This window comes from Pseudophryne corroboree, chromosome 6 (assembly GCF_028390025.1).
Source record: "Pseudophryne corroboree isolate aPseCor3 chromosome 6, aPseCor3.hap2, whole genome shotgun sequence".
NCBI lineage: Eukaryota > Metazoa > Chordata > Amphibia > Anura > Myobatrachidae > Pseudophryne > Pseudophryne corroboree.
In genome coordinates this window covers 118,323,592-118,335,371 of record NC_086449.1, presented here as the reverse complement: position 1 = coordinate 118,335,371, position 11,780 = coordinate 118,323,592, and positions in this window count along the sequence as shown.

The following is an 11,780-nucleotide window of genomic DNA, read 5'->3' as shown; positions in this document are numbered from 1 at the left end:
CCCCAGTGCCAGATATTCCCCCCCAGTGCCATATATGCCCCCAGTGCCAGATTTCCCCCCCCCCAGTGCCATATATGCCCCAGTGCCAGATATTGCCCCCCCGCGCCGCTGCTGCTGCTGCTTTTTGGAGGGACACGGAGGGCACAGCTCGCCTCTCCTGTGTCCCTCCTGCTGCATAATCTCCGGCGGCCGCGGGTCTAATAGGGGGAAGTGCCGGTTCGTGAGCCAATTAGAGCTCACGGACGGCACTTCCCCCTATTAGACCCGTGGCCACCGGAGATGATGCAGGAGGGACACAGGGAGGCGCGCTGTGCCCTCCGTGTCCCTCCAACAAGCGGCGGAGGGAAGGAGACCGCAGACTGACATGCGGACGCTCGTCCGCATGTCAGTCTGCTGTAAATCAGTGGCGCCCCCGCAGCCCTCGCAGTAGTTACGCCACTGTATATATGAGTATAAGTGTGTGACTGTGTTTGTAGGGATTCAGTATGATTTACCGGTGGGCGGGATGCTGGCTGTTCATATACTGGCAGCGGCATCCCGCCCGCCAGAATGCCGGCAGTGGGGCGAGCGCAAAGAGTCCCCTTGCAGGCTTGCTGTGTTCGCCACGCTGCGCTCGCCACAGGATCTATTTCCACTCTATGGACATCGTGGACATTCACGAGTGGGAATAGTGCTGCTTTGCCAGGATTCTGGCTGACGGCATTGTCAGCTGTCGGGATTCCGGCATCGATATCCTGATTGCTGGGATCCCGACAGCCAGTGTGTGACTGTATCTATGAGGGAGATGTACTAAGCTTTAAAAAGTGATAAACTGCACGGTGATAAAGTACCAGCCAACCGGCTGCTAGCTGTCATTTTTCAAACCCAGCCTGTAACATGGCAGTTAGGAGCTGATTGGCTGATACTTTATCACTCTGAAATGTATAACTTTTCAAGGCTTAGTACATCTCCCTCTATGTGTGTAACAGTATATATGCATGTGTATATGTGTGTATGTTTATATATATGACTATGGTGGTCATTCCGAGTTGATCGCAGCCAGCAACTTTTTGCTGCTGCTGCGATCAGCTAGTCCACGCCTATGGGGGAGTGTATTTTAGCTTAGCAGGGCTGCGATCGCTTGTGCAGCCCTGCTAAGCTAAAAAAATTTCAAGCAGAAGTAGACCAGCCCTATACCTACTTACCCTGTGCGACGATCCCTGCGATGCTGGAGCCGGCATTGACGTCAGACATCCGCCCTCCATTCTTCTGGACACACCTGCGTTTTCCTTACCACTCCCCGAAAACGGTCTCCAACGGTCCGGAACCGCCCAGGTACGCCTTTTTCTTGCCAGTCTTCTTTGCGGACGGCTCTGCGACCGCTTCCTTCATTAGACGCGTCGTAACCCGGCGACCCGGCGACGGGCAGCATCGCGCACACGCACTGCGGCCGCCACGCATGCACATTCTGGACCCGTTTGCACCGCAGCGATAAACCGCTGCATGCGAACGGGTCAGAATGACCCCCCATGTGTGTATGACTATGAATGTATGCATTTTCTGCCAACCATCACGTTTTGGTGGGACAGTCCTGTTTGTCAGGTACTGTCCTATCTGTTGGCTAGAGAAAAGTTAGGGAGGGAACGCTCCAACCTGCTGTGTGTGTGAGGCTGGGGGCAGCACAGCGGCTTGGGAAGTGATGTGCATGCCCCCAGCGTGAAGTTAAATTTGCTCGTGACGTGTGGCCATGCTATCTATTCATGTGCATGCATAATGCATTTACTGTAGATTTGGATGGAATAGCATCTCATGCAGCAAAGTACCTATGTTCAGTACATTGCGCATGGACCAGACCCATACTGCACACGTGCAGTACGGGTCTGTGGCGGTGAACAAAAGGCGGCATCATACCGTCAGTGCTTGGCAGTCTGATGCCATTTGGGGGCAGCGTCGGCCTCCATTTCTCCAAACAGATGGGGTTAGCAAACCAATTGGGCAAATGTTGCATTGCAGGTGGGGCAGATGTAACATATGCAGAGAGATTTGGATTTGGGTGGGGTGTGTTCAAACTGAAATCTAGATTGCAGTGTAAAAATAAAGCAGCCAGTATTTACTTTCCACAGAAATAATGTAACCCAGCAAAATCTAACTCTCTCTGCAGTGGCGTAAGTTCATCCCCGTCGCCCGGAGGCAAGTTAGAGTTTGGTGCCCCCAACCCTCGAAAAAAGTGCCAGGACAGAGGTGTCAGGGACAGTACTGAGATGAAAGGGAAAGACCAGTGGGGCCAGGACAGACTAAGACAGAGGGGACAGGCACAGGACAGAGGTGACAGGGCCAGGACGAAACAGAGGGCCAGGAAAGATGGGTGACAGGACCACGACAGAGGGGACATGGAGAGTACAGGGATGACAGGGCAATGACAGAATAGAGGGGACAGGAGAGAAGGGTGTCAGGGACAGGACAGAGGTGACAGGGCCAATACAGCGAGGACAGGGACAGTCCAGTGGGGAAGAACAAAACTGACAGGACCAAGATAGAGGTGACAGGGACAAGAGAGAGGTGATAGGACCAGGACAGAGGGGAAGGGGACAGGACAGGACAGGAAAGAGGTGACATGGGCAGAACCAGGACAGAAGTACCAGGACAGAACTGAAGGGATAGGAGAGACGGTTAGCAGGGTCAGGACAGGGGTGGCAGGGACTGGACAGAGGGGACAGAGCGGAAGGGTCAGCAGAGAGTGATGACAAGGCCAGCAGCACAGAGGTGACAGGGATAGGACAGGGGTTACAGTGACAAGAAAGTGGGGAGACAGGGCCAGCACAGAGGTGGCAGGGATGGGACAGTAGTACAAGGGTAGGAAAGAGGGGTGACAGGGCCAGCACAGATGTGACAGGGACTGGACAGAGGGGACAGGGTCAGAACAGAAGTGTCAGCTGAGAGAGATGACAAGGCCAGCAGCACAAAGGTGACAGTAACAGGAAAGAGGGGAGACAAGGCCAGCACAGAGGTGGCAGGGACGGGACAGTACAGGGGTAGGAAAGAAGGGTGACAGGGCCAGCACAGGTGTGACAGGGTCAGGACAGGGATGACAGGGACTGGACAGAGGGGACAGGGTCAGAACAGAAGTGTCAGCTGAGAGAGATGACAGGGCCGGTAAGAGGTGACAAGTACAGGACAGGGGTGACAGGAGAGAGGGGAGGCAGGGCCAGCACAGAGGTGACAGGTACAGGACAAGGGTGACAGGAGAGAGGGTAGGCAGGGCAAGTACATAGGTGCAGGGAAAGGACAGGGGTGAGAGAGACAGGAGAGAGGGGAGACAGGGCCAGCACAGAGGATGGGAACAGAACAGGAGAGAGGGGAGGCAGAGTCAGGCTTAGGCTTAGTTAAACGACCCTGTGAGCGGTGACAGCAGCAGGTGTTCTGTCATCTCCCTCACATGTTCCCCCCTCCCAAATGGCTTGCACTTACATGGGGTACAGTTTTCAGGAGTCCACGCTCCTGACTGGAACAGCCTCGCTTTTCCCCACTGCGCACTGTCTCCTGGCAGCTGCTGCTACAGTATGTGTCCTGGCGGGCAGCGGCTGAGTCGCAGAAGGATGTCACGTGACACCCGTGACCCAGGCCAGACCACAGCAGCAGAGAACACAGAGACGAGGAGTGAGCGCTGCTGATGCTGATAGGTGCTGCGCTCGCTCGGCTCCTCTAGCAGCGCCTGCTGCACTACACTACAGAAATGAATCATGTGTGGACGGAATGGGGGACAACGGAGCAAGTGCCGTGCCCCCTTCAGGGCAAGGAGCCCGGCGGCAACGGACTCCGCTGTCTCCGGGAGTTCCGCCCCTGTCTCTCTGCACATGTTACATCTGCTTCCCCTGCAGTGCAACAAGTTTTGCCCAATTGCTACCTTTTTTGGTTTGCTAACAACTCTGACTAACCCCCAGAGACGTGTCTTCAGAATTACAGGAATCCTGTAAATAAAATATGGTTCCCAGACTAAATAACACATGGTTCCAGCAACCTATGGGTGCAAGAGAACGAACAAATGTTACATACAGTAAATCAAAGAGTTGAAAGAAATTCACTGTGGCCAAACGGGGTGACTGTGTTTATCCTATGAATCCAAAAGTACTCCAACTGTAGTAATCGGGTATCACGGTCACCTCTACTTAGATGGAAGCACGTGATCTGTTATTTTATAGGTAAATGTTGCCAAAGAGTGCTTGTGTTCTTTAAATTGTCGAGTGACCAGCTAATCAGATTCCATGCCTTCTAAGGCTTCTCTGATATCCGACTTACATTGGGCCATTCTTTCCCGGGAACTACAAGTAGACTTCCTGATATTCATCAGATTGCATAGCCATCTGACACAGTATATTACATATTTCGAAGTTCATCTAAAGATGTGCTTGATGAATGTTTTTTTTCCCCCGAATGGAGATCGTGGCATTACAGAGCGGGGGTGTGGCTTAAAGGAGGCATCACCGTGACCCCGCCCCCACCCCGCCCTTGCTGCGCCCTGTCCCGCCTCTGGCCCATTCCCTCCTCTACGTCACAGCCTCCCCTGTCCGCCCTCTGAGCCAACCTGGCTGCTCTCTCCCGCAGAGAGCAGCCAAAATGTCGGTAAGCATGATCTTAAGGAAGGTCATATAAATTATAAAGTGTTTCTAATAGCATACTGTAGTAGCATCTCTGAGAAAGGTGGCCTCCTTCATAATTAGTGGCTGGAGATCATGATCCAGAGACTTGGAAATGCTGCTGTGGCAGAGATAATGGGGTGACCTCAGACCTGGACAGGACACCAAAGATTTGTGGATAAATAATAGGCACAGTTGGCGCGATATAATGCACCAAGTGTATGTATTTATGTACTGATTTACTTAAAATTATGAAATCACCAGCACTGTGAGTTTTTGTACTTTAAAGGGACTCCAAACATAAACATAAGAACAGACATACGTAGTGTAATCCAGTTGTGGGATTAGACCATTAATACATGAAACATAGAATCAGCGGCAGATAAGAACCACTTGGCCCATCTAGTCTGCCCCTTTTTTTTAACCATATTTTTATCTCAAACCTTATTTGATCCTTATTTCTTTGTAAGGATAGCCTTATGTCTATCCCATGCATGTTTAAATTGCTCTACTGTCCTAGCCTCTACCACCTCTGATGGGAGGCTATTCCACTTGTCCACACCATCAGCATGGCAGCAGTGCAGGATCCAGAGGGATCTTGGCACCCTCTGCCGATGCTGTGGGACCCAGCGTAGCGCGGCGATGGCTGTAGCATGGTGTCAGTGGTGGTGGGACGATGTGGGCATGGCAGCGTGCCTGGCTGGAACCTGGAAGATCCTGGCAAAGGCAGAAGTTCTGGTGAAAACGCCAAAAGCCCTGGAGAGGTGGCAGCCATGCAAAAGAGGTTACAGGCCATGGCCCGCCAGATGAAGTAGAGGAGGACACCACAGGTGCCGTAAGGTGGAGGTAGGTGTGGCGGCCACTAAAAGAGCTTTAAGGCCTCCTCCCCCTAGGCAAATATCATAGAAGTAGACGCTGCAAGTCCTGGGGAATGCGGAGGCCAGCAGAAGAGCTTGAAGGCCGCCGCACCCCATGTGAAGATTAAAGAAGACGACGCTGCATTTCATGGAGGAGGTGACAACCACACAAAAAAGATTAAAGGTCTCCACCCCCCTAGGTGAAGGTGCTGTATCATTATTACCACATGAGGGGGGTTATTTAGAGTTGTTAGCAAACAAAAAAAAGTTAGCAATTGGGCAAAACCATGTTGCACTGCAGGTGGGGCAGATGTAACATGCACACAGAGAGTTAGATTTGGGTGAAGTGTGTTCAAACTGAAATCTAAATTGCAGTATAAAAATTAAGCAGCCAGTATTTACCCTGCACAGAAACACGTGCAGTGCAACATGGTTTTGCCCAATTGCTAACTTTTTGGGTTGCCAACAACTCTAAATAACACCCTAGGTGTGTTGTCTTTAATATTTTCTTCCAGGTAAACTACAGGTGCCAGTGGACCCTTAATGTCCGGACATGCTGGCATTGGTGGTTCTCCAAGTTGGGGGTACCTTGCTGGGGCCTGTAGGCAGCCTGCAAAGAATATTAACATACCATGAACCCCGCACCAGGGGTGTGGGACATACTGTACTCCTGGGTTGCTGATTGTATCCACTGCCCCTGGAGAAAACATTTTATTTATTCCCCCCAGTTTCCGAGGAATACCAGCCCTGGGCTGACCAGTTTTGGGACTGGTTAATATTATCTCCCCCCACACCACTGATTTAATAAACTCCTCCTGGTCTCCCACCACACTATCATTAATAAATCCCTCTTAACCCACAGCCAAATTTATTTATTTTTAGCAGATGCAAATTGGAGGTCTGCTAAAAAAAATGGTCTATGGCATGGATTGGAAGGAGATCTGCAGGAGGATTGTATAAGCAGTCTGAACTGCTGAGAGTTGGACAAGTGTCCATCCCACATTCCAGCAAGATGGCTACCAATCCATTGGTGGCTGCACTTCTAGTGGATCTTTGATTTTTTGTTTTTGTTACTGGCTTTAGGTATCTTTGTCAGGGCCAACTGTTTTTGTGAATCCATTAACCCTGGACCAACCGAACCGAAGGTGTAGATGCTGGAGTACGGTGAAAACAGGGAGGACGAAGAAAGTTCTGTTTCATATGTTTATTAAAAGACAAACGATTCCAATAATGTGTTAAATGACAATCAATAGTCACCGTATGTAAACTGACGTACTGCAATGAATGGCATAATGATAAGCTGGAACAGTATTATGGATGCATTGAAGAAATGTTCATACAACGGAGTTTAAACAGGCTTGAGAATGAATGCAGAATTGTCCAAATGAAGCAATGATTGGTGCCAAACTGTAAAGAGTGTTAACTGGATATTGTAGACATAAATTAATAACTGTAGAGACTTGTACTGAAACTTATAGGTTAAACTGGAAGGCTTTGATGAATTGTCCTTGAATGAAGCAACAATGAAGACACAATACTGAATGGAATACTTGCAGGTTTGTGAAGATAATACTTTGAAGCACTGAAGAGCTGCAGCAGACGACAACGGTGAAAAATGAGTTAAACTGGATGATGAGAGAACGAGAACCAAGCCTAAGTAGAAAGTTCCACAGACTGTGTGATTGATGCAGGCAGTCACTGAACAAACAGGGATACCTCTCACAGGACTCCGGGAACCCACTTGTTGCCACTTGGAGAGCGCTTAACTAACAGCACAGTAGGGAGCTGGTGGATCTCTTGTGGAGAAGGCTGCAGGCAGACTCCTGGGAGCGGAGGCGATATCAGTTCCACTGGAACCGCACAGGCTATCATGAAGAGAGCACAGTGCTAAGGCATAGAATAGATACAACAAAGCACTGGCTCAGAGTACCATAATCCCAGCCTACTTAAAGGCAGCACAAGCACGGGATTGGCTAACTTTTACCCACAGGTGTTTCACAAGTGCTCACAGGTGCTCATCAGGTCTCCAACATGGCCACCTCCTATACTGCAGACACACAGGGGCGCCTTCGGCTATTCTGTCCCCGCACTCCCGGCTCCCAGAACCTGCATCACCTCTGCCGCTGACCACAGTGCGTCCCCACACGGCCGCACAGCACTGCGAGCAACCGCGCCGGCAACGGATGGACCCCAGAACCCGCAGTGGTGAGTGATTGGTTCGTGACAATCTTGCATTCATCTTCAGACTCTCCATCTCGCTGGGGTGGTCACATTCCCATTGAATTAGTCAAGCTTGTGGAGTTTTTAATATGTGAGAACTTTTTACATTTCAGTACAACCCCTTTTGGCAGTGGCGCACGCAGGGGGGGTTTCCGAGTACCTGGAACCCCCCCTGATGAGCCGAGATTTCTATTTTGAGACGGAGACAGCTTTGTCTCCGTCTCAGCAAAAGCCGCTACCGCGATCGCGACCGCGGAGCTGCAGTAGCAAGAGAGAGCTGTGGAGCTCTCTGCTTGCAGAATGTGCCGGGGGAGCTGCTGGCTGCGCATGCTCAGCAACAGCAGCTCCCTCTGCTCCGTCCTCACTCTGCCGTCCTTCTGCTCTCCCAGGCCCTGGTGTATCATGTAAGTTTGCAGCCAGTGTTTATGTGTGTATTTGTATGTTTGTATGTACAGTATGCCTGTGTGTTTGTGCACTGGTGTATGTACAGTATGTATGTATGTATGTATGTATGTGTACTTGTGTATATGTGTGTGTTTGTGTATGTATGTTTGAATGTGGTATATATGTATGTATGTATGTATGTATGTATGTGTGTGCGTGTGTGTATATATATATATATATATATATACACACATATATATATATATATATATATATATATAGTGGTCGAAGTGGGGCTGAAATACACTGAAAGTGCAGCAGGAGGCGAGGGAAGTGGCCATCCTGCTGCACATTGTGCTCCCTGTCCCTGTGCCGGCGGCCGATGCCCACCGCACGCCGCTCACCTCCAGCCGCCGCCAGCCGCTCACCGCACGCTGCTCGCCGCCAGCCGCCAGCAGCCCATCGCTCACCACTGCCAGCCACCAGCAACAAATTAGGTAATGTTCCCCTGCTGTCACCTCTCTCCCTGTCGTCACTCTCTCTCCCTGTCGTCACTGTCGTCACTCTCTCTCCCTGTCGTCACTCTCTCTCCCTGTTATCACTGTCGTCACTCTCTCTCCCTGTCGTCACTGTCGTCACTCTCCCTCCCTGTCGTCACTCTCTCTCCCTGTCGTCACTGTCGTCACTCTCTCTCCCTGTCGTCACTGTCGTCACTCTCTCTCCCTGTCGTCACTGTCATCACTCTCTCTCCCTGTCGTCACTTTCTCTCCCTGTCGTCACTCTCTCGCCCTGTCATCACTCTCTCTGCCTTTCATCACTCTCTCTCCGTCGTCACTCTCTCTCCCTGTCGTCACTCTCTCTTCCTGTCATCACTCTCTCTCCCTGTCGTCACTGTCATCACTCTCTCTCCCTGTCGTCACTATCGTCACTCTTTCCCCCTGTCGTCACTCTTTCTCCCTGTCGTCACTCTCTCTCCCTGTCATCACTCTCTCTCTGTCGTCACTCTCTCTCCCTGTCGTCACTGTCATCACTCTCTCTCCCTGTCATCACTCTCTCTCCCTGTCGTCACTCTCTCTCCCTGTCGTCACTCTCTCACTGTCGTCACTCTCTCTCCCTGTCGTCACTGTCGTCACTCTCTCCCTCCCTGTTGTCACACTCTCTCTATCCCTGTCGTCACTCTGGCTGTCCCTGCTGTCAAAATTTCAGCTCATTCAGTGTGCTACAATGTGAATTTCGGATCGTTCAGTGTGCTACAATGTGAATGATGGCTCATTCAGTGTGCTACAATGTGAGTTTCGGCTCATTCAGTGTGCTACAATGTGAATTTTGGCTCATTCACTGTGCTACAATGTGAATTTCGGCTCATTCAGTGTGCTACAATGTGAGTTTCGGCTCATTCAGTGTGCTACAATGTGAGTTTCGGCTCATTCAGTGTGCTACAATGTGAATTTCGGCTCATTCAGTGTGCTACAATGTGAGTTTCGGCTCATTCAGTGAGCTACAATGTGAATTTCGGCTCATTCAGTGTGCTACAATGTTAATTTCGGCTCTTTCAGTGTGCTACAATGTGAGTTTCGGCTCATTCAGTGAGCTACAATGTGAGTTTCGGCTCATTCAGTGAGCTACAATGTGAGTTTCGGCTCATTCAGTGTGCTACAATGTGAATTTCGGCTCATTCAGTGTGCTACAATGTGAGTTTCGGCTCATTCAGTGTGCTACAATGTGAATTTCGGCTCATTCAGTGTGCTACAATGTGAATTTCGGCTCATTCAGTGTGCTACAATATGAGTTTCGGCTCGTACCGTGTGCTATTTTGTGAATTTCGGCTCATTCAGTGTGCTACAATGTGAATTATGGCTCATTCAGTGTGCTACAATGTGAGTTTCGGCTCATTCAGTGTGCTACAATGTGAATTTTGGCTCATTCACTGTGCTACAATGTGAATTTCGGCTCATTCAGTGTGCTACAATGTGAGTTTCGGCTCATTCAGTGTGCTACAATGTGAGTTTCGGCTCATTCAGTGTGCTACAATGTGAATTTCGGCTCATTCAGTGTGCTACAATGTGAGTTTCGGCTCATTCAGTGAGCTACAATGTGAGTTTCGGCTCATTCAGTGTGCTACAATGTGAATTTCGGCTCATTCAGTGTGCTACAATGTGAATTTTGGCTCATTCACTGTGCTACAATGTGAATTTCGGCTCATTCAGTGTGCTACAATGTGAATTTTGGCTCATTCACTGTGCTACAATGTGAATTTCGGCTCATTCAGTGTGCTACAATGTGAGTTTCGGCTCATTCAGTGTGCTACAATGTGAGTTTCGGCTCATTCAGTGTGCTACAATGTGAATTTCGGCTCATTCAGTGTGCTACAATGTGAGTTTCGGCTCATTCAGTGAGCTACAATGTGAATTTCGGCTCATTCAGTGTGCTACAATGTTAATTTCGGCTCTTTCAGTGTGCTACAATGTGAGTTTCGGCTCATTCAGTGAGCTACAATGTGAGTTTCGGCTCATTTAGTGTGCTACAATGTGAATTTCGGCTCATTCAGTGTGCTACAATGTGAGTTTCGGCTCATTCAGTGTGCTACAATGTGAATTTCGGCTCATTCAGTGTGCTACAATGTGAATTTTGGCTCATTCACTGTGCTACAATGTGAATTTCGGCTCATTCAGTGTGCTACAATGTGAATTTCGGCTCATTCACTGTGCTACAATGTGAGTTTCGGCTCATTCAGTGTGCTACAATGTGAGTTTCGGCTCATTCAGTGTGCTACAATGTGAATTTCGGCTCATTCAGTGTGCTACAATGTGAGTTTCGGCTCATTCAGTGAGCTACAATGTGAATTTCGGCTCATTCAGTGTGCTACAATGTTAATTTCGGCTCTTTCAGTGTGCTACAATGTGAGTTTCGGCTCATTCAGTGAGCTACAATGTGAGTTTCGGCTCATTCAGTGTGCTACAATGTGAATTTCGGCTCATTCAGTGTGCTACAATGTGAGTTTCGGCTCATTCAGTGTGCTACAATGTGAATTTCGGCTCATTCAGTGTGCTACAATGTGAATTTCGGCTCATTCAGTGTGCTACAATGTGAGTTTCGGCTCATTCAGTGTGCTACAATGTGAATTTCGGCTCATTCAGTGTGCTACAATGTGAATTTTGGCTCATTCACTGTGCTACAATGTGAATTTCGGTTCATTCAGTGTGCTACAATGTGAATTTCGGGTCATTCAGACTGCTACAATGTGAATTTCGGCTCATTCAGTGTGCTACAATGTGAGTTTCGGCTCATACCGTGTGCTATAATGTGAATTTCGGCTCATTCAGTGTGCTACAATGTGAGTTTCGGCTCATACCGTGTGCTATAATGTGAATTTCGGCTCATTCAGTGTGCTATAAGGTGAAAGGGGCACCAGTACTAGATAGTATAAGGGGTTCTACTACAATGGACACGCCCCCTTTTGGGTGACCACGCCATCTTTTGTGGAGCGTGCCGAAGGCGCGCATAATTACGTCCTTGACTTTTGCATACCCCCACTTCAAAATTTCCACTTCGACCACTGTGTATATATATATATATATATATATATATATTACACATACATCCACATATACATACACACCCACGGAAACCCCCCTCGCTAAATCCTGCGTTTGCCACTGTTTGGGGTCCATGTACTAATCCTTGGTGAGAGATAAAATGGACGGAG